Here is a 25,437-nt window from a genome sequence, read left to right as displayed (position 1 = left end):
ATATCATGCATCACACATACATAGCCTAGCCCAAAAATCTTATGCTTGATCCCATGAGCCGACATGGGATCAAGAGGTCAAACTAAGGGTAATATCGTAGCTCCCACTTAATTCAAGAATCAAGTGAAAACTTGACAAACGCCATCGTTGTCAACTTGACCTGTTCACCATCTTCTAAGTCAAACTCCACGTTGCATCTTTATCTTTAATCTTCATCTTATTACATTTATTTAAAATTGAATAATACAACTAATCTAATACTTTCACAATTTAGAATAAACATAAATACAATACTATGAAATTGAAAATAAATAAAATACAACTTTGGCTTTAAAATGGCCCTTTCTAATAAAATAAATAATCAACATGATATAATATTGCCGTAATCAACAATCACAACAATCACGTATAATCAAACACATAGGTCGGGGCATTACGGGCTATGTATGCAATCACAATTTTAATAACTACATTATTAAAACCTATATATGGCTTGTCCATAGTTACAATGCATGTGTATAACCATGGAATACAACAATCAACAATTATAATAAATATTCAAACCATAACAATTAAATCTACAATTTAAAATAGTAATATTCTTTCAATCATATTTGTGCATTATGAGGTTAAGTCTAAATCAACCGCGTTGACTTTAAAAATCAAAAAGGTTTTGACTTTCGCCAATACACCACAAAGCTAGATCTAAAGAATAAACACCCGACAATTAAAACGGTGTAAAAGCGGCTCTGATACCACTGATGGATAACCGTGTGTATTTTTAAATTTTATAAACGTAGCGGAACATGAAAATAAATATATATTTTTATTTAATAATAAACATCTTTTATTTTTTATAATAAACTTTCAAGTAAAACATTCACACGATTAACGATCCTACCAAGATCTAATTATATCACTAATAATTGTCAACTAATAAATTCACAAAGAGGAGTTTAGATATATCTTTAGCAAGCGATGCAAAAACTGTAGAAAGAACTCTCCTTGTCTAGGTTGAAACATATATTCAAAGTGTATGAATATCTCTATGGTTGATCAACACTGCACCTCAAACAACACCAATCGGATGCTAGTCCGTATAACCAAAAAGTAGTATATGATATTACTTAATAAAGAATGGAACAAAACCAGTTTGTCCACCTTCGTTCTTCGTACGAGTACTCAAAAGAAAATCAAAAGGGAAATATAATTAAAATAATCCTCATCCATCATGATCATGATTATTTAATTAAACAAAAGAAAAGAGCAAGCTATGTTCTGTTTGTTTTTTGGGATAATAACCACAAACGAATATGAGATGGTTTTCATAATTAATCAAAAGTGATATATTCATTGTGTGTTGCTCCGTGTTTATATTGGAAAAACAGACGACCATTTTGTTGAAGTTGTTCACTAACTACATCAAGGGTCAACAACCCTTTTGTTTTATAGTATTTAGATTTAAGAATGATATCAATCCTAAATCTTCCTTTTTATTTTTAAATATATAAATATAGATTTGATGTAATCTTTAAAATATAAAAAAAGATTCTCAAAGATTTGATGCAATCTTTAAAATATAAAAGAGATTCTCAACTTAGCCGACATTGAGTTTCATTAACTATAAATTAATTATTAAAACTAAAATATAATTAAATACAAAACTTTAAATACTAAATTTAATTAATCTTATTTAATTAAATTTTATTTACTCGAACTATAGATTATAATCATATATCAACAATATATAATAACTGGTGTCTAAATGCTAATGTGTGTGACCCCATAGGCTTGTATATAATCGGTAGTATAGATTTGTGTTATGACGTGCACACTAATTCTAACATAATCTTGCTTTATACCTTACCATTCCATCAACAATAACTCACAACCATATGTTAGAAATTGAAAGGCATGTTAATGGTGGTTTGATTTGATAGTTTATGAAATGAAACTAAAAGACACGGTGTTTTTTTGTGTTTTGATTAGATTAGAGTTGTTATATGTATAAGTCGAATACAACTTTTGAGTCTAATTCGATTACAAGCTTGTGTAGTTGAAACCAATATTTTTTTAGTGTTCTTTTAATCTTTTTCCTTTGTTTCTTTCATTTTGATTTGGTATTGTCATCAGACAAAATGGGTTCCGATTTGAGCGAATAGATCGAAGAATCTTGTGGTGATGGGTGGGAAACTGGGAATAGAACAAACATGGAACAGTGGCGTCAATAATAAACATAAATGATTAACATTTAATATCTGAGAGATCAATAATATAATTTTGTCTAGTAGGTGACTGAAAGTTCACCTGTTTATAAAATGTTAAATACATATAATAGAACAACATAAATTGTTGAATGCATACAATAAGAAATTTAAAAGTTGGATGCATACAATAAAAATTTGGTGAAAGTTAAATGCATTTTCAAACAATTATTTTTCCAGAACTATAAAATCGAGAAAGAAATAAATAGAAAACTACATCTTAAAGAAATATTTATATTATATTGGTAGTTAGGAGATTAATTGTAACGACCCGACATCGTTTTCCCAAAAACATGCCTTAAAAAAAAATTTGTGAGACAGTGCATCTGGACGGCGTCCAGCCGTGAAGAACTGGACGGCGTCCAAGCCTTTTGGACGGCGTCCAAATGTACTAAAAGTTTCTGCTCAGTTTTTCCAATTCATGCGAGCGGAAAACCCGCTTCCCGATACTTTTAAACTAAACGGTTTTCACAACATGTTGTAATAATTAAAACTAAGAGATTTCCATCATAAAACCAAGTTTTACAACACCGAGCCCACATCGACCCAAATTACGTTAAAGTAGCAATTTCGACCCGGATGAGTTTAAGTTCTAATCAAAACTACGAGCATGATGTTTGGGGATAAACTACCCAAATCCTAGGCCGAATCCAAATCTAATCCAAGCAAGCATCAAAAGGGGAGATCATCTAATCCCGAGCATACCCTTGCCACGTCCGCCTCCGAACCTAAAAATGTAAACAACGAGAGGGTAAGCTAATGCTTAGTGAATGCAATACTTATACGCATACATACATAAATCATTCACTTGCATACACCTACACAAACAACGCAATATCATTAGCAAACCGCAATAAACGAATAATCATACGTACAACGTTATTAAAACTCACATAACCCAAAATACACAATGTCGACATTCGGCTCGATGGTGGCCGACAAAGAGCGGTAGGTCAAATACGTTAACCACTCACCACCCATCACAACGCGTACGTGGCCGACGAAGAGCGGTAGGTTAAAATCATTAACCACTCACCACTACGCACCATGAGGCCGACGAAAGTGCAACCGAAACGTTAACACTTACCTCAATCATAAGGATGGCCGACGAAAAGCGAAACCGCTTACCATCATACGATAAGTGGCCAACAAAGAGCAAATCCTCAAACGGATAACACTCACCACTTACCCCAACACACACATGTGGCCGACGAAGAGTGATAGGTCGAACATTAATCACTCGCCACATAACCAAACACACACATGTGACCGACGAAGAGTGATAGGTCAAACATTAACCACTCGTCACATAACCAAACACACACATGTGACCGACGAAGAGTGATAGGCCAAACATTAACCACTCATCACATGCCTCACCTCCAATCGTGGTCGACAAAGAGTCATTCCTTTCGGATATCACTCACCACATAACGCAAACCAAATATAGCCAACGAAGAGCTATCCATACGGATACCACTCACTATATTTTTCCCAACCCAAATGTGGCTCACAAAAAGCGTATCCTACCGGATAACACTTACCACGTTGCACGCAAGCAACCAAATTATATACATACGCGTATAAATATTTCACTCACCTCGGTTACTTGAAAAGCAATCCAGCTTGAGCTCCTAATCGTCCAAATGCAAATCACCTAAGTAATTCACAAACAATTAAGCTAAACACTCTAGCTTATGCCCAAAACACCATAAGTGCAATATTGACCCATTCGCATTTACTTCCACTTAGACTAAGTCAAATCTCACCCGAAAACCCCCATAATCACAATCGACTAGTGATTATGTTCCAACAACTCATTTAACTCGAAGTTTCATCATCAAAACACATTGCTTGCAACATTTGACCCAAAACTCATTTTGACCCAATCTCAAAGTCAAAACACCCATTTTGCAAGCTTACACCTCTAATCACTTATAACCTAAGTTAACTAGTGATTTCACACCTAAACATGATTATCAACTAATCAATTTCATCATCCAACCCAAAACCCACCAACAATGGTCATCAACACCATTTACTCGCTTAAACACCCATTTATCAACTAGTGGGTCTTATTCAAGAACACACAATCAAAACCCTAACTTGGAAATCAAATCTAACAAATGAAATTCGGAGTTAGAACTTACCAATACTGTCACAACGTAGCCGAGAACGAAAGGAACAACTTTAAAACCCGAGCTTTGGTGAGAATCCGACTCATTCCTCTCCAAATCAACCTCTCTCTCTCTAAACTCTTTCTCTCTCTCTAGATGCAAGTGTGTGAGTGTAAAGAGGTGAAATGAGGATAAGATAGGCAATAGATCAGTTTTATGGCCACCAAACCGACACCCAAGTAAAATTACCAAAATGCCCCTTTTTAAAACTTAAAATTACACAGCTGGCCCGTCAGATCATTTGGACGGCGTCCAAACTGGCTGGACAGCGTCCAGTCTCTCTTTAGTGGACGGCGTCCAACTTAACTGGAAACAGGGTCTTACAACTCTCCCCACTTAAATTGGATCACGTCACCGTGATTCTCGCAACTTAACAAACAGGACCCAAGCTCTATGGTCCTTCGACATACTTCCAAACTCAATGTCCACCATCGATTCCATCAAATCCGAAGATTTCATTCAACTCCTTTAGGCGACTTTACTCAAAAGTTACCCTTCCGATTTAAATCATCATCCATGATTTACCAAATCTACCAAACCGAGCACTAAGTCTCGCTTCATTCCCAAACTGGAACGAACTCACACCTCGACCGCATGACAAACACATGCTAACATTCCAAATCTCATACCAAGTTAGCAATCCCTTTAGCATACCCTTGTCATGTACATCGCTAAAGTAACAACACACCAATAATATGGCAAGTAAACATCACAATGGAGCCGACGAAAAGTGAATCCTCACGATTGGATACCACTTGACCCACATTCTCACACGTACGTGGCCGACGAAAAGTGGTAGATCAAACGTTAACCACTTACCACTACGCAACAAGAGGCCGACAAAAAGCGCATCCTTACGAATCACACTTACCTCTCCTCACACATGGCCAAACAAAAGAGATTCCTAACGGAAAATGCATGCCACACACCAATAAGTAGCCAACGAAAAGAGAATCCTAAAGGATAACACTTACTATTTATCACATTCTAACCGTGGCCAACGAAAAGTGAATCCTCACAATTGGATAGCATTTTCCACAATACACACAACAAGCTAAGTATATACGCATACTTAGAATCATTCCACTCAACTTGGAATCTCCCACACACGAACCATACGTATGCACAAACATCGCTATCACGATCGCGCAAATCATAACCTATATCACGCATAGGTTCAAGAATACATTTCTCTAAAAGAGAAATTGGCATACCATCCCTTGATTACGGGACCCTACCTTGCTCAACGAACTCGCCCATTTGTCTCTTAATGAGCTTAACCCCATTACCACCTCAAGTAGTAATCCACGTCCAAACCAAATAAATACAATTTAACCAAAATTGTACTCTACCACAAATCGACCAATCTAGGTCCCAACACTAACTCCGGATCTACCATGAACATCATCCGAAGTTCCCCACTAAAACCTCCTCGTGTGGGAGTGTAACTCCCCCACTTGGACCTACGTTCCATAACCACATCACCAGGGTAAGATCATCCCGCGATAGTTACCACTTTCCAAAATAAGTGACCAATCTATCCCTCAGTCGTAGTACCCGAATTCTCAATAATTCATTTTGCACACTAGAAATTGATGTTCACCGTCACCCGTTGGCGTCATTTAAGCAACGAAAAAAGGTCAACACAACACGCACCTTGTACAACCGTATAATGCTACCAAAAGGTAGACTTTTCTAACCATTGGGTTCACACGACCCATCACCACATCTTGCTCCAGCCTTGAGCATACAAAGGGTCTTAACCTATCCTTAATCACTTCGAATGGAGAGTTTATCACAAAATACAAAAACTTTATTCTTGCAATCCTCCGATTGCCATATCTTGTTAAAGTTCCACCTAGTCACTCATGTACCTAAGGGTTTCTCTCCGGTACAATAAGTACAATGTAACCACAACATCGTCGGAGTAGAACATTACGCTTGTAGGTATGAAAGAGGCACCTGACCACGCGTCGCATAGACTCCACTACCAACATTCATCGAGAACGAAAGACTCGACTTCGTGGGTTTCATTCATCCGATGTCACCCATCACAACACTAAAGTGACCTTAAGTCATCCGTACCCGACGAAACTTATGTTTCATCAATTACAACACAAAAGCGACTACGCGCTACCAAAACAACACCAAAGCCCATTCTCATGGCTTGGTAAAATCTTTCGCCCAATACTAAGGAATGCTTGGAAGCACCAAGTCTTAGGCCCTTCGGCCATCAAACCGACCATCATTATAGGGTAATTCCATAAGGAACGCTACCCCTCATCACACTACGTACTAACACAAAATGCATCAAACAAAAATCGTAAATACCTTTCAATAGAAATATCGAAAAGTACCTGAACATCGTCGTCATGTGCTCATGCATCGCCAACTAATTCCGAACACGCCGACTTTCAGTGTCCCTCCTTTCTACAATTAAAACATGTAACCTTCTTAGAAGTCACATTCGTACATTCACGCGACAAATGACCCCGTTGTCCACAATTATAACACGTGGGTGTAAAACCATCGGTACCACCCTTCTTCATGCTTCCGACACCCTCGAAAATACTCTTACTCTTTTTGTTCGAAAGCATCGTAGTTTCAGACTTCCGTTTACTAACATCGGAACCACTCTTCTTCAGGACAAGCGTCTCAAAACTCTTCCCCATGTCAAACAACTCGTCAAAAGTTTTCACCGAATTCCTACTAATCTTCTCTTGGTAATGATCGTTCAAGGTTCGGTAAAAGTCTTCCTTCAACATGTGGTCATTCCCGACATATTCCGGGAAAAATTGGGTCTTTGATAAGAAAAAGGATTTGAGAATGTTTAAATCCATTGACCCTTGCCTTAAAGCACGCAACTCGTCTTTAAGCTTAGAAAGATCGGCTGAAGTTCGGTATTTCTTGAAAAATTCCGCCTTAAACTCGTCCCATGTGAACTCCATACATTGTTCCTCACCATAGAGTTGGATTTTCGCATCCCACCACAACTTGGCGTCACCCCTTAACATACTACTACCATACCTCGTCTTCTTATCGAGAGGGCACTCACTAGTACGAAAGGACCCCTCCATATCGGAGATCCATCGAGCACTCTTGAGTGGGTCTCGTTCTCCATCAAAAGTGGGAGGTTGAGCATCCTTGAAGTTTTTGTAGTAGAAGTCTCGCCTTCCTATATTATCTTCGTGAAGGACAATCTTAACTTGTTCCTTGACTAGATCGACTACTTCCTCGTTAATCGAATCTAGGAAAATCTTCCTAACGTCCTCTAGAAGAGTCGCACGATGCCTTTGTATAATGGCCTCAAACTTGGCCGTGAACTCGGAGTCTTCGCTTTGATCTTCGTTATCATGTCCGTTCCTCGTCTTCATTCTAAGAAATGAACTCGGTTAGGAACGCAACATGAAAAAATTACATACACCGTCACGAACAATATTCACAATCATATAAATACGCCACCGTTCGCACATCCCATCTAGTTCAATACTTGTTATACATCACTTACGTGACTTGGCTTGCAACCGTAATAATGGTCGCGAAGCATTATTACGCTCACACGTCATGCCGAGCTCATGAATACAACAACCATCTCGCTAGATGTTCAACACAAAACAACACGATTAGTAACAACATAATCAATACATAGCCAGTTCACCTATTCTCTAAGGCACTAACTAAAATCCGAACCGACCCGTAATCCTACAAATCCCGCAGCAAATAAGCACACACAAAAAGTCTAAGTCTATGCGCCTATCTCAAGTCACCTAAATCCCTTAGACCATGCTCTGATACCACTTGTAACGACCCGACATCGTTTTCCCAAAAACACGCCTTAAAAAAATTGTGAGACAGTGCATTTGGGCGGCGTCCAGTTATCTAGACGGCGTCCAGCCGTGAAGACCTGGACGGCTTCCAAGCCTTTTGGACAGCATCCAAATGTACTAAAAGTTTCTGCTCAGTTTTTCCAATTAACGCGAGCGGAAAACCCGCTTCCCGACACTTTTAAACTAAACGGTTTTCACAACATGTTGTAATAATTAAAACTAAGAGATTTCCATCATAAAACTAAGTTTTACAACACCGGGCCCACATCGACCCAAATTACGTTAAAGTAGCAAATTTGACCCGAATGAGTTTAAGTTCCAAACAAAACTATGAGCATGATGTTTGAGGATAAACTACCCAAATCCTAGGCTGAATCCAAATCTAATCTAAGCAAGCATCAAAAGGGGATATCATCTAATCCTTAGCATACCCTTGCCACGTCCGCCTCTGAGCCTAAAAATGTAAACAACGAGAGGGTAAGCTAATGCTTAGTGAATGCAATACTTATACGCATACATACATAAATCAATCACTTGCATACACCTACACAAACAACGCAATATCATTAGCAAACCGCAATAAACGAATAATCATACGTACAACGTTATTAAAACTCACATAACCCAAAATACACATTGTCGACATTCGGCTCGATGGTGGCCGAAAAAGAGCGGTAGGTCAAATACGTTAACCACTCACCACCCATCGCAACACGTACGTGGTCGACGAAGAGCGGTAGGTCAAAATCATTAACCACTCACCACTACGCACCATGAGGCCGACGAAAGTACAACTGAAACGTTAACACTTACCTCAATCACAAGGATGACCGACGAAAAGGGAAACCGCTTACCATCATACGATAAGTGGCCAACAAAGAGCAAATCCCCAAACGGATAACACTCACCACTTACCCCAACACACACATGTGGCCGACGAAGAGTGATTGGTCGAACATTAATCACTAGCCACATAACCAAACACACACATGTGACCGACGAAGAGTGATAGGTCAAACATTAACCACTCGTCACATAACCAAACACGCACATGTGACCGACGAAGAGTGATAGGTCAAACATTAACCACTCGTCACATGCCTCAACTTTAATCGTGGTCGACAAAGAGTCATTCCTTCCGGATATCACTCACCACATAACGCAAACCAAATATAGCCAATGAAGAGCTATCCATACGGATACCACTCACTATATTTTTCCCAACCCAAATGTGGCCCACGAAAAGCGTATCCTACCAGATAACACTTGCCACATTGCACGCAAGCAACCAAATTATATACATACGCGTATAAATATTCCACTCACCTCGGTTACTTGAAAAGCAATCCCGCTTGAGCTCCTAATTGTCCAAATGCAAATCACCTAAGTAATTCACAAACAATTAAGCTAAACACTCTAGCTTATGCCCAAAACACCATAAGTGCAATATTGACCCATTTGCACTTACTTCCACTTTGACTAAGTCAAATCTCACCCAAAAACCCCCATAATCACAATCGACTAGTGATTATGTTCCAACAACTCATTTAACTCGAGATTTCATCATCAAAACACATTACTTGCAACATTTGACACAAAACTCATTTTGACCCAATCTCAAAGTCAAAACACCCATTTTGCAAGCTTACACCTCTAATCACTTATAACCTAAGTTAACTAGTGATTTCACACCCAAACATGATTATCAACTAATCAATTTCATCATCCAACCCAAAACCCACCAACAATGGTCATCAACACCATTTACTCGCTTAAACACCCATTAATCAACTAGTGGGTCTTATTTAAGAACACACAATCAAAACCCTAACTTGGAAATCAAATCTAACAAATGAAATTCGGAGTTAGAACTTACCAATACTACTACAATGTAGCCGAGAACGAAAGGAACAACTTTAAAAGCCGAGCTTTGGTGACAATCCGACTCCTTCCTCTCCAAATCAACCTCTCTCTCTCTCTAAACTCTTTCTCTCTCTCTAGATGCAAGTGTGTGAGTGTAAAGAGGTGAAATGAGGATAAGATAAGCAATGGATCAGTTTTGTGGCCACCAAACTGAAACCTAAGTAAAATTACCAAAATGCCCCTTTTTAAAACCTAAAATTACACAGCTGGCCCGTCAGACCAATTGGACGGCGTCCAAACTGGCTGGACGGTATCCAGTCTATCTTTAGTGGATGGCGTCCAAAGTGATAGGACGGTGTCCAACTTAACTGGAAACAGGGTCTTACATTAATAAGATATTGTAGTTAGGATTAGATCATTTTTAATAATGACAGACGTGGCGTGTTGATGGGTAGGGGTGAGGTGTTTGTCAGACGTGTCGGTAAATAGGTAAATAATGGGTGGCGTGTTGATCAGTAGGGGTGGGGTCTTTTTAATTTCTCTATCATTTTTTAATGTATGAATTTATTTTAGTTTTTATTTTGTTTAATTAATTATATTATTATTCTGTGATTATAAAAAAAAAACTATATTAATAAAACACACTTAAAATTAAGCACGATTACAATAATTTTAAAATTCTTTGTTGATGCATGTTCTGTAAGTCCCTAGACATCTTGCCTACGTTTGTGATTAGTACTTCAGTTTATGGGATACCATGATCTCTCGTTATTATCCTATCTGTGTTTGTATGTGGTTACAGGTACTGCAGGAATGCGATACGGATGTTTGACTATGTTATACTTAGTCAGACGTACGAGTGAAGCATCACTCGTACGGCTGACAGGCTCATACGCACGGTTGATACTGAGCTAAGTCATAATTATAACCTGAATGAGAAGACACGAGTGAGTGATCACCCGTACGGCTGATGAAGCCAACTCGTATGTGTGATGGATGACTCGTACGGGTGAGTCAACAGCAGGGGTATATAAAGTCTTATGTTCTTCATTTTAGGTTAAGCCTCTCTCACACACAATCACTCAGATCTGATTCCCCTGATCCGATTCTCTCTCAACCCAAATCACTCCTGGTAGTGAATAATAGCTCTAGGCATTAATCTAATCACAATCCTTGTTGTGGTTTGACTAATTTAATCCCAAAAAGCTACCCATATTCACTTTGATTGGTTTGATTCACTAATTCCGCCTTTGTGTGAATTAAACATGTTGATCTCGAAGTTCCTAGTCATGTTTCATCATTGCTATCAGAGCATTGGTTGTGATTTCAACATCATCAAGTGATTTTTGGTTATTAATAGGGTATATTATTTGGGTTTTTTTGAGATAAAAGTGATTTTAATTAAAAAAGAATTATTTTTACGTGTGTAATTGTAATTAGAGAGTGTGTTTATGTTTGTTTAGTGCTAATCCAGCTTTTGGACGAAGAAATTGAGGTTTAACATCAATTTTTATGGTTTTTGGGTGATTTGAGCTGAACAGAAGTTCACACGAGTGGGTTAAAATTTTTGATCACACGCACGGTTGACCACACGGTTGATCGTCACTCGTGAACTCACACACACGGATTAGCATAACCTTTTGAGGTTAAGTGACTACAGTCTGATCACATGAGTGATCAAACGGTTGATTGTGACACGTACGAGTAATCACACGGGTGATTGTCACACGCACGGTTGTTACTTGTGTTCGGTTTTGTTGGTTAAGTAGTAACACGTACGCTTGAGTCTGTGACACGTACAGTTGATACTTTCATACGTACGGTTGATACTATCACACGTACGGTTGATAACCTGAAACACACGGTTTACCCTTTTGGTAAAGTTTTCAAGATGTTTAATTCAAATGATTACGCGTTGGCCGCACCGTTAGTTCAGAGTATTACGAATATGACTCAACGATTACTCCTTGCTGAGAGTGAATCAGGAAGTGGTACGAAATGTCCGAGGTTACTGAATATGGATAATTATTCTACTTGGAAGTCGAGGTTTAAGATTTGGTCTAATGGTCAGGACACGAAGCTTTGAAAGTACATTGAAACCGAATTTCAATGGCCACGTTCACCAGTTACGAATGAGTTGTATACATTACACAACATGCCTTCTGAAGAACGTGAGGAGTATAACTTGGAGAAAAAGATGTACTGTAATTTTACGAGTGCTCTTGATGGTCCGATTTTCCATCAATTTCTGTGTCATGATAATTCATTCAAGATATGGGAAGCACTTCGTAGTTTCAATGAAGCAAATTCATCTTACAGAACTAGAAAAGGTTTAGAGTTGAAAGCTGAGTTTGATCACTTTCAATGGAAAGTTGGAGAGTCTATTACAGAATTGGTTGAAAGATATCGTCATTTGCTAGCTGAAATACATAAGCATGATGTAACTATTGAAGAGAAAGACAAAGTGACATGTCTAGCTGGAGCATTACCGTTAGAATGGAATGGTTTTGTATTAACTATGAAAACTAGTGGAGAATTAGCTACTGCTACAGTGAACTCGTTTATCGCAAGACTTCAGGAAGAAGAAGTAGCGTTGTTAAACAAAGTCAGGAGGTCTAAACAAGTTCAAGACACCAAAATGTACTGTCCAAATGGTTACACACCGCCTAAGTCGGCTCATTCACCATTTCAAATAGCCTTTGCTACGAACAATCAGAATATGTATGGTTTGAATGTTAGCAGTGCTCTTATTCAACAAACTTCGTATCCACTACAAGTTTCACCATGTCCACTCAACAATCAATCACAGCCTACTTCGAATACTACTGAGTCATCTACACCGACTACATCAGATGTCCTATCTGCACTTAAGATCGAAAACATGAGGAAAGCTGGAAAAGAAAAGATTAGTGAAGATATATCTTTACTGTCAAGCCTTGTTAATTCTTATGATAGTTATCTTGATGGTCACGTAGGTAATAGTCATCTAACAACTGAAGATTATCATCAACTTGATAAGAACGAAGCCGAGAAGATGGATATTATGTGGGGTATGGCAAATCTTGTGAGACGTGCTAGAGATTATGAAGAGCGAACTGGGAAACCGATCAGTCTGACCAAAGATACAAAACTGGGTTTTGATATGAATACTGTTACTGGCTTCAACTGTGGAGAATTAGGTCATTTTTCAAGGCAGTGTACAAAACAAAAGAAGCAGGCTAATCGTAATCCGTTCAAGAATCAGAATTATACTTCTCAGAGTCATTCAACTAAACGTGAGATGTACATTACTGATAAAGTGAATGAAGCTGATGCAGCTGAAAGTCCGAACAAAGCTTTGGTTGTTATTCATGGAGACGATGATGATTGGTCTATGAAGTTAAATGTGGCTGACCAACAACCTAAACCCAACATGGCAAAGATCACCGAAGTAGAAGAAGACTATGTCACTAGTCAAAACATAATTGAGAAGCTGACTGATCATGCTGAAAGAGCTGAAGAATTGTCAAGAACCATTCGAAGAGAGAAGGTTCAGAAGCAAGTTGTGAGCAAATTCAAAAAGGCACGTGATTTGGTTCCTCGTACACCTGAATCTGGAAGTGTTTCACCGACATCATCAGAGGACTACTACTTCAACAGTTGGAAGGATAAGTATGGTGATACCTCAGTGTTTGAAGACAGTCTACAAGCAGATCATAGTGAAGAAACATTGGTTGATGTTGATAAGGAATTAGACGAATGGGGTAGAATGATTGCTGTTGAATTGGAGATGTTAGTTCTTTTGGGTGAAGGTTCAGATATCGAGAGTGTAAGTTCGGATGTTGATGATTTGGACAAGACGTCAGAATCAGAGGTTGAAGATAAAGCTAATCATACTAGGATAAATCAAACTGGTTTTGAAGCATTGAACAAGCAAGCAGTAGACTTATTGAAGATGTGCTTATCAGCTAGTGATCTTGAAAAGGTTTCCGGTTTGACAAGAGCTAAGGATATATGGGATAGACTTGAAGAGATTCATTTGGGTAAAGATGCTGATACATCAGAGTTTCTTACAGACTCATCAGAATCAGAAGATGAGCTCGATGATGGGAAGAAGACAGATTTCTTTGCATTTATGGCTGAGACTTCCTCATCAAATAATGCTAAACAGGTATCTTCTGATCCATCTACTGTTATTGAATGTGTTAAATGTGCTGAATCTAAGGTAACAATAGATAATTTAACTAAGGCATATGCAGAGATGAAAGAAAAATGGCATGCTGACCATGTGACCACTAAGGTTGAAAATGAGTTGAAAGAACAAATTAAAGTTTATAAAAAACAACTTCACGATCTTAAATGTTATAAATTTGATATAAATCAAGCTTTAGTTAAATGTGTTGACACAATAAATGAATTGAAGAAAGAAAATGAAAGTGTTAAAGCTGATTTAGAAGCTATGTCAATTAAGATGAAATGTTGGGCAAGTGCGTCACAATGGAATGCATTGATGGTGAAATTAAATGATACCAAGGGAAAAGGTATTGGATTAAAGGCCGTAGCTCCACCGTTTCAGAACAAATTTGGTAATGCAAATGCTGTTGATGGACGACCAGAAGACTGTATTCCACCTAGTTATGAGGACTATGTTGAGAAGAACAAAAAGTGTAGCTTAACTGAGAATGCACGTTCTGATGATACCACTGAAGGATCTTTAGATCATGAGGAAGATAAGAAAACTGGTCTAGGAGATAAGTCGGAGAAAAGGAAGGTGATAACACCTGATGAGCCAATTCGGATTATGAAAAATCTAAAGTTTGCTAATAGAGCGGTTCCACCAGTTACACCTAAACATGTATCTAAACCTATTCCTAGAAAGAGTTCAAACGATTCTCCTGTGTTTGCAAAAACACAAGATCCCTCTTCCTCTAACTCTAATAATCAATATCAATCTAAAGGATATAGAGAATTTCGACAATGTTTTAGTTATGGTGTGTTTGGACACATTGCTGCTAACTGTCCTACAAGGTATATAACACCAAGACGTAAGATTGACCTCACATATGATGATCACTGATCACCTCATGCTCACAGAATAGGTTCACCTGTTTGTGATGAAGTTCGTACTAGAAGACATACGACAAATGTTATCTATGGAGACAATAAGAGAAAGAACTTCAATAGGTCAATTTCCCCTGTGAAGATTAAGGTTCCTAAGAAGGATACTGAGGCAAGAGTTGCCGAATCAAGTGATCGAGGTAAAACCTATGAATTTAAGGCACGATCACCTTCACAAAAAGCTAGTCGTAGGAAATACTTTTCCCGTACCAGACCACGAGTGAATCGCTCTGAAGATGAGCAAAATGTGAAAAACCAGAAGAGCAATGTTGCTTCTTCTAAACTGTCTAAGTTTATGGTTTCAGACGATGAGGTTCCACCTGACTCAAATGGGAAATAGATGGAAGTTCAAGCTATGGGTGTTAATGGACAACCTACTACCGTCCGGGCATGGGTTCCCATTATCAATTAATTCTTTTAATGTGATATGCAGGGAACCAGGCTACCTGCAAACAACACCTGGATAGTGGATAGCGGCGCTTCGAGACATATGACTGGACAGCTATCTCTTCTCTCAGATGTACACCCAATTAAGGGAGGTTATGTTGCATTTGCTGGAGATAAAGGAGCTCACATTTCAGCTCAAGGTTTATTGAAGAATGATAAAGTTAGTTTCGACAAAGTAAACTACTGTCAAGAGCTTGTAAACAATTTGTTGTCGGTTTCACAAATCTGTGAAAAATCCTTTAAAGTAGCATTTGATGACGAATTCAGCTACATTTTGAAACCAGAGTTTGTGATTCCTCCAGAAATGATTTTGATGAAGGCTCCTAGACAAGCTGATTTATACATGCTAGATATGAATGTTGATACTTCAACTGCTGAACATCATCAAGCTTTTGTTTCTAAAGCGACTGAACAAATTTCTATTACATGGCACAAACGCATGGGTCATTTAAGTTTTCGGAAGATGAACCATCTGGTTCACAACAATCTTGTAGAAGGTGTTGATCTTCGATCTTTTCAAATTCCAGGAACATGTGTTCCGTGTAAGAAGGGTAAGCAGAGCAAGAAAGCTGATAAGTTAGTGAAGTACAATCCTATCTCTGCTCCACTTTAATTGTTACATATGGATCTTTTCGGTCCAATCCATTTTGAAAGCAATGATGGAAGTAAGTATTGTCTGGTGGTAACTGATGATTATTCAAGATTCTCTTGGGTAATGTTCTTGAAAGAGAAGTCCGATACGTTTGAGAACTTGAAAGTGCTAATCAATTGATTAGAGACAGGTTTTAATTTGAAAGTCAGAAAGATTCGTTGCGACAACGGTACAGAATTCAAGAATCAGTTTCTTGCAGGTTTTTGTATTGAAAAAGGTATCAATATGCAGTTCAGTTCTGCATACGCTCCACAGATGAATGGTGTTGTTGAAAGAAACAATAGGGTTCTGATTGAGACTGCTAGAACTATGCTAGCTGATTCATCTTTACCTGTTCATTTTTGGGGTGAAGCAGTTGCAAATGCTTGTTACACTATGAATCGAGTTTTAACCGTTAAACGACTAGGTAAAACATGCTATGAGTTATTGCATGGGAGAAAACCTTCGTTGAAGCATCTAGAACCATTTGGTGCCCCGTGTACCATTTTGAAGAGAAAACCAGGAAGTAAGTTTGATTCAAAAGTGGTTACTGGAGTATTTCTCGATTACAGTTCTCCTAACAAGCGAGTTTTCAACAATGAGATGAGATGTGTTGAAGAATGGTCTGAATTTGATGTCCAGAGGAATCATATGAAAAGTGTTCCGAAAAGTCATCCTTGGATCTACAACTATGATGAGCTGATTGATTCATTTAATCTTGCTCCAGATCAGACGGAGAATGAAGTAGAGTTACAAATGCTGTTTGATTTACAGAACAAGCTAGAAGTGTCAGCACCTACTCCAACTCCATTACCTACTGCCGTTGAACCAGCACAAGATTCAGATCAAGATGTAGATCCAGTGTACGATACCTGCGGATCTGATATTTCGAGTGAAAATTCTGATAATCCTGAAGATGGAGATACCATGAATCTACATCAAGAAATACCTGTTCCCGCACACCCAGTTCCCAGAACTACAGCTGCTCATCCCAGAGAGTACATTTTTGGAGATCCGAATGCATGCGTTAGGATAAGAAGACAAGTTCAGTTTGATGGTCAAGTTGATTCTCATATGACAGCCGCTGCTGCATATTACGAGTACTCATGTCATATTTCTAGAATAGAGCCAAAAACAACAAAAGAAGCTTTGATGCATGTTGATTGGGTAATGGCTATGCAAGAAGAAATTCAGCAATTCCATCATCTAGATATTTGGAATTTAGTTACTAAGCCGCATGGTGCGAAAGTAATCGACCTCAAATGGGTTTGGAAGTACAAATTCGATGAAGATGGCAATGTTACCTGTAACAAAGCAAGATTAGTTGCTAAAGGTTATCAGCAAGATCCTGAATTTGATTACGATGAAGTTTTTGCTCCTGTTGCCAGATTGGAAGCGATTCGCATTTTCTTGACTTTCGCGTCTTTTATGAAGTTTAAAGTTTATCAAATGGATGTTAAGAGTGCTTTTCTTTATGGCAAGCTAAATGAAAGAGTATATGTCAGTCAACCTCCGGGTTTTGAAGATCATCTTCATCCTGACAAAGTTTACCGATTACGTCGGGCCCTTTATGGTTTACATCCTAGAGCTTGGTACGAACGGTTATCGAGTTATTTGATTGAAAAAGGATATCAAATGGGCACAGTAGACAGTACTATGTTCACAAAATTTCAAGATGACGACATTATTTTAGTCCAGATTTATGTTGACGATATTATCTTCGGTGCTACTAAGCAGGAACTCATTGATGAGTTCGAACAAGTGATGAAGGACGAGTTCGAAATGAGTAAATTGGGTCTCTTACACTACTTTCTTGGTTTACAAGTCGAACAGACTAGTAATGGTATTTTTCTTCATCAAGCAAAGTATGTGAATGATATACTGGAACGTTTCGGTATGACTCAAGAACGTCCTGTGTCAACTCTGCTAGCTGTTAATCATGGTATTTCACTTGAGTGCGAAGGAGAACCTGTTGATCCTACATACTATCGAGCAATCATCGGATCGCTCATGTATCTCACTGCGTCTAGGCCAGATATTATGTTCGCAACATGTCTGTGTGCTCGTTATCAAGTTAATCCGAATACAGTTCATCTTACAGCTGCCAAAAGAATTCTACGTTATCTGTTGCATTCACCAAATCTCGGCATCTGGTATTCGAACGATGAGAAGTTTGATCTTGTAGCTTATAGCGATTCAGATTATGTTGGTTGCAAAATCAATAAAAAGTCTACATCAGGAGGATGTTAATTTCTAGGTGAAAGGCTGGTGACCTGGCAATGCAAGAAACAAACTGCAGTTGCTCTTTCAACGTGTGAAGCTGAATATATAGCTGCTGCTAGTTATTGTTCGCAAGTTGTTTGGATCCAACAACAACTTCGCGATTACGGGCTAAGAATCTCTTTCTCTCCTCTTTATATTGATAATACTGCTGCTATAACGATCACTAAGAATCCTGTTCAACATTCTAAGACTAAACACATAGGTGTTAAATATCATTTTCTTAGGGATTGCCATGAGAAAAAGATTATTGAGGTTAAGAGAATAGGTACTAAGGACCAGAGGGCTGACCTATTCACTAAGGCTTTTGATAAACCTAGGTTCTTACTCCTACTAGAGATGAATGGCATTGTTGATCGAGACAAAGTAATTACAGATGTTGTGTGTGAGGGTTAGTCAAGCTTTTAGACTTTGCATGTAGGATGCATGACATGTAAATTTTTGGTTGTTAATTATCTGTATTGCATATTTTTGCTTTCTGTATGTATTCCTTTTCATGATTTATCTCATGATTGCATGCTAGTCTGTAGTTATTTTCAGTTTGGTTAAAATGCTAAAACACAAAAAGATTTTATATTTCAGCATTTTAGGGGGAGTATATGTTATTAGCAGAAAATACCTAAAAAGTGAAAAATTGCCTCACCAGAAAATCTTAAAAAGTTGAAAAATCCGAAAATGAGCTTGTTTTGAGTAATATGTTAGAGACGAAGAAATTACCGTACTGAGAATTGATATATTTGATTAGTAAGGACTGATTTGAACTTTTATGTGTATTTGTTGTGTGATGTACTGATAGATGTGACTTATGAATTCTTGGCATTAGACAATCATAATAAGAATAATGATCATCTAAGATTCAGAAGTCATGGACAATCTGTAGCGTTTGAAGGTAATCACCTAATTATCTCCGAAACTGTATGAAATGATAGTTGTTGAGGAACTCAACAGTCGGTTGAGGTTATCCCCTATCATAATTGATAATCGTTAGAGAAAATTGGTGTTGGATGTCCCCAAGCAATATTCAACGTTGCTCTACCAATTCAGCTTCACATCTATCAATGGGACATTCAATAGATCATTTAAGGAGTTGAGGATTATCTGTTTGGCTGGTGCATACCACGTTGTCACGGGCCTGAGACTTAATAATCGAAACTAAACCCTGAAAATACAGAGAAAAATAGTTTATGTCGAAAGTAAGTGTCCCTTCTCGCTTAAGGTCGAAAAGTATAATTCCTTATTGCGGACCGTTCAAGCATTTAAGGGAAAACACCTTCGAGTGATCTGAGCACACAACAAAGAAACATTAGTTCATGCATAAGAATGGAAAATCCATTCTTGATTGCGTTCAAAATCAATATATCAAAAGACAGTGATATGCTGAAAAATAAAATATCAAAAGAAAATCAATGTCAATAAAATTGGCGTATCAAGATGGCAAAGTCCTGAAAGTATGAAGAATGCTGATTCATGATGTGCTCATAAAGAACTCAGATCATTCTTAGTGTGACACCCCCGCGCAGCTTGAATTGTTTAATCACGACGTTCACACTGAACTATCAAGATTCTTGTCGTCTGCAATATAGAGTTATATCCATTAAGACTGTAAGTTGGAAAGATATTTAGCTAGATATACTCTAATACTTAATTATGAAAGGTTAACTTTCGATTCTGTTTTCCATGACAACTTGAACATAAAGAAGTTAAGGGCCTCGAGATTTATTTCGTGTGACGACTGGTCATCAGGCAAGTCTGCTTTAACTGTAGACCAATCCCCGCAGTAAATAGTGCGCATATTCGGATAATCCAATATATTCTGAGATCAGCCGAGCCAACTAGATTGAAGATTGTCAACACATTGGTAGAAGCCAAAGGCTGACAGGGTTATTCAAAATGCCGTGAGAACCATCCTGTTCAATTTGAATGAAGTACATGGAAAGAGATAAAGGAAAGTTACGTGTAATGAATTGACAACCTAATAAAAACGCACAATCATAAGTGATGGAAGAATCAAGGATTAATGAACTTAGCATGATCTCAAAAATCATTGCTTTATAGTGTTCAAGTAATTAATGCCAACATGATTGTCGAAGTGTCCGGAATGAATATGTTCATGTTTAATGAGGATTGATATCAGTAATTGCATGATAATAGACATAGACTGGATAATTAGGAATGAACAACAGAAATTGATTCAATATGTCAGTTCTGATCCATTTTTAAAATAGTTAATCATCTTGCTCACAAAAAGAATGTGGATTTGTATGTCTTATATATCTGTACTTTTAATTTGTTTGCATTGAAAACTATAAAACAACAAAAAGATTTTGGTTTGCATGTTATTGCATTTCATGATAGAATGTCTTTCATTTGCATAATTTTAGTTGCATGACTTTTTACATCAGAAAATTCATAAAGATTCTATCATTTCCTTGTTTTTCTGATTATCCTCTGAGTGCATAACGTCATCTGAAAGAACTTTGTTGAGATCAAGATATTGGGCCACCAAATCCATGAGATAGAGGTTTGTAGAGCTTGTGATTGTTTGAAGGACATTGATGATTTAGATTGCTAATGAACTTAAGTTGACATTACACTGTAGGATTTACTCTTAGAACACAGAATGATTAGAGTAATAACCTTGTTTAGGTTAGGATTTTGTCTACCTAAGTGTTAATGGTCATTTCTTGAAGGTTTAGTGATTTTCGACTCAAGTTGAAAGTGCTTGTTAGATCTAAGATTGTCGAACGAGTCGAAATCCTAAGGTTGTAAAATTTTGAAGTTTTGAAATTGCCTAAGTGCTCACACGCATGCTTGATGTGTGAATCGTACGATTGACCACTCGTTTGAGGTTAACCATACAGATGACCCTGATCAAACTTGTCCTAAGACAATTGGGTCACACGCACGTGTGATTTAGGTGAGACGCGTGTATGATGGTGGATCGTGTGATCAACAGCACGGTTGATCACGGGAGTATAAATAGGGGTGATGAGCTCAGCAGCTCACACTTGTGCACCCAACTCATTTCTCTCTCTAAATTTAATCATCACCGATCAAGCATTCCTTTGCAATGAACGTTAAGCATACTTAGACGAATCCAGCGCCACCTATTAGGTATGATTTCATCGAGTTTAGTTACCTTAATTTGTTGTTTTAATGAGTCGAAACCCTAAGGGTTCTTAACTCGAATTTTGTGAAATTGAAGGTTGTTTTGATGTGTATCTGTAATTGTTTTGTGTTTAACTGAACCTTATGATACTATCGTGATGTAAATCGGTCCATAAAATGCACAATTATGTGATTTTGATGATTTGAAAAAGGCATTTAATACGGGTTTCATCAGACATGCACGAGTGACATCACTCGCACGCATGAGACATGACTCACACGAGTCAGTGCACGGTTGATGATCGACCGTGTGGACCTTTGAGTTCACTTGTTTGTCTTGAATTTATTGATCACTCGTTTGCAAGAGCTGACACGTGTGATTACACACACGAGTCACCACACGGTTGATTCACTCGCTTATGTTTTAATGCATCAGCCGTGTACCCTGTCTGAAACCATATTATTACTCAAACGTGTCAACAGTGACACGAGTAACTATATCACTCGCACGGTTGATCTCTCAGCCGCACGTGTGACACTGTCACTTGCATGTTTCATCCTGTTTAACATGTTTATGACACTTTGATGCAAATGCTTTAATGCTTTATGTTGATTGATTTATATATCTAACATCTCTATTAACGTTTCAGTTTCTGTTTAGATATCATCAGATGGTAGAACAACAAGTAAATGTTCCGGTTGTTAACGTTGAAGGACAGGGGGAGCAACAAGTTAATCCACAAGCTAATCCTTAAGCTAATCCTATCAATCCACCTGCTCAACAAGAGATTCCGTTAGAAATGGGAAAAATGAATAATCAAGTCGCTCTTTATGATACTACTCTTGAAAGAGGTTCTCACTTTAAGGAGATTATCGAGTTTCTTAAGAGATCAAGGATACACACTGCTATTTCTACTGAATGCACTGCATACTATAGTCATTAGAGAGAGTTCTGGAGAAATGATGTGTTGGATGTTGATAAAGATAAGCTAGTTAGTAAGATTCAAGGTCATGATATTACTGTTTCTAAGGATGTGATTAGAAGGATTTAGGTTTCAATGACGAGAACTGCTCCCATATGACTATCAGTAGAGAACGAATCCATGGTTGTTTCAGAAGATGTGCTTATTCTGGTTACCTTGTTGGCAAATCTGAGCTGGTGAAGACATGTCTGCCACCACAATTTAGATATCTTGCTCATGTGATCATGCATTGCTTGAGTGGACGCAAATCGAGCTTTGATAATTTGAACGAGAAAGTGCAGAGTATGTTTGTGGCACTTGTTCTCAAGGCTCCATACGATTTTTCGGGTTTTATTTTCCACTATTTCAAGGCAAATCACTTCAGTTCTTCCCAGAGATATCTGATATATGCCCGTTTTCTACAATTGATCATTAATGATGCTGCACCTGATTTACCTAAGCTTGAAGAGGATATTATCCACCTGAAGCCGATGAATCTGATTACTTTCCGCAGAATGGAAGAGACAAGGATTTCGAATTTAAAGCCTGACTTTAATAGACAGCTCATTTGTCATCTTATCAAGGAGAACTATCGATGCCCAGCTGGTAATGCGTGGAGAAATGAGGATTCAGACTCTGACTACGAAGTTTCTGATAAAGAAGGTGAGGGTGATAATCAACGAGCTACTGGTGAAGCTCAAGGAGGAGGTAATGTTGATGATGAGATTATTGAGGGTGATGATGAAGCAACTGAGGAGGATACCAGTTTGATTCAAAGGAAGAGGAAAGGAAAGGATCCTATGACCGCAGAGCAACTGAAAAAGAAGGAGAAAAAAACGAAGTATTCTTATGATTCACCTCAGAGATCATCACAATGAGGTTCAAAACAACAGGCTCAGAGGAAACCATCCGAGTTTATGAAGGATGCAAGAGCTGCTGTTACCTCACCGAAACCTGCCACAACAACACCTCAGGTCACGTCATATGAATACAAGACACAGCATAATCTACTGTTGTCGTTGATCACAAAAATAACCAATCTGGAGAATCAAGCTACTGAGGAGAAGAAGATCAGTAATGCTAAGATCGATTCGTTGGTGGAAGAGAACAAGAGGTTATCTGATAGACTAAACTGTCAGAAGGAAAGAACAGATAAGTTGAGAAAGAAAGTTTTGGCGATTAAGAGTGAGAACAAGGAGAAGATGGAGAAGTTAAATGAAAGAATCGAACAGCTTACCTCGGGTAAAACCAAGTTGATAACGGAGAAAGGAGAAGAGTATTCTTCTGATTTGGGAGAAGGTGATGAAAGAGACGATGAAGAAGATGCTGGAACTGGAGGACCCTCTTTTGATATACCGTTAGTGATACCTATTCAAAGTTTTAATGAATATAGTGAGGTCTTTACTGCTGAATATTATATGAATTATTCAAATGTTTTTAATGATGCAGAAATTGGGGACGTTCCACCAAGTGATTTTCCGATGGAACTGCTTGCTGCTCTGGCATACAATAGCGAAAACGATACAGAGGATGCAGAGACAGCTGAAGCTGAAAACAAGGCTCCACAAGAAGATTCATTTTCCAGTATCCCTCCCGAATCAATCCAAAATATCAACTTAAGTGATTTTGATAATTTGTTTGCTGATGAGAAGATTGAAGATTCTGTTGGTAAAGATAGTTTGAAAGAGGATGTGATTATCGAGTCTGAGGACGAATTTGTGATAGAATCTGTTGAAGAAGAAGAAGAAGAAGAAGTTGAGATTGTTATGCCTTCGCTTGAGCCATACTCGCATCTGTCACTCAACACCTTAAGTGACTTCTTCAATCTGAGTTGTGAGGAGAAAAGAAAGAACTTAATTGAATTAGAAAAGGCGAGGAAGGTATACAAAGAACAAGTGAAAGAAGTGGATGTTATGTTAGAAACGAACAAGAAGATCCGACATGAGAAACTGCTTGTTGAGAAAGAAAGAAAAGAAACTGAATTGAAAGATAAGAAACTCCTAGCTGAATAAGCTAAAGCCGATACATGGAATGAGATTAAAGAATGGTTCAAACGTGATAGGGTTAAAGTGAATAGAAACGTTAAGGAAGACGAAGATCGTCAAAGTTGGTGGAGACAGAACGTTGTTAACCCTGATCAAGTAGATAAGCCAGTGCTCGAGCCGCAGTTTATCAGTTTCTATGAGAAAGGTAAAAGAACCAAGAAGTACTCCAAGGGTAAAATTTTGAGTTGGGGCTATTTCAAGGAGATCAATTGTTTTGCGATCAAGAGGGAAGGAGGAGTTGATTATATGATACGTCCCAGTCACTTCAAAACTCTACCGTACTTCGAGATCATGCAACTAGCTAAGCTGAAGATGTTGAACGCTGAAGATTGTGACCTTTCCAGGTTATTTCAGAGAAAACTCAGATATGAGTATAGGACAGGGAAATGGGAGATCTTTAAGTCAACGGTCGCTAGGTTTTCCATACACCCGACAAAGAAAAATTCTAAGGGAGGACCTATCCGTGTTGTTAATTTCCGTCCAACTAAGTATATGAAACAATCTCCCTTGATGCCATTATCCAAGGATATCTGTAAAAACTTCAGATGGTGGTTCTATGATGAATTGTCAGAAGAAGCGGTGATCTTGACTGAGATTGAGAAGGATGATGGAAGCATACAGTTCGACAATGTGAGGATTCTAGATCCTATGTGGCTGAGGAACTTGTCGAGATTTGATGTGGAGACTCTTCAACGCCGTCACATTACATTCAGAGACGATCGAAAGGAGGAAGCTA

The sequence above is a fragment of the Rutidosis leptorrhynchoides genome, chromosome 3, assembly GCF_046630445.1.
Source record: "Rutidosis leptorrhynchoides isolate AG116_Rl617_1_P2 chromosome 3, CSIRO_AGI_Rlap_v1, whole genome shotgun sequence".
NCBI classification, from domain to species: domain Eukaryota; kingdom Viridiplantae; phylum Streptophyta; class Magnoliopsida; order Asterales; family Asteraceae; genus Rutidosis; species Rutidosis leptorrhynchoides.
The sequence above is the reverse complement of the archived record's forward strand: the minus strand, read 5'-3'. Positions refer to the sequence as shown.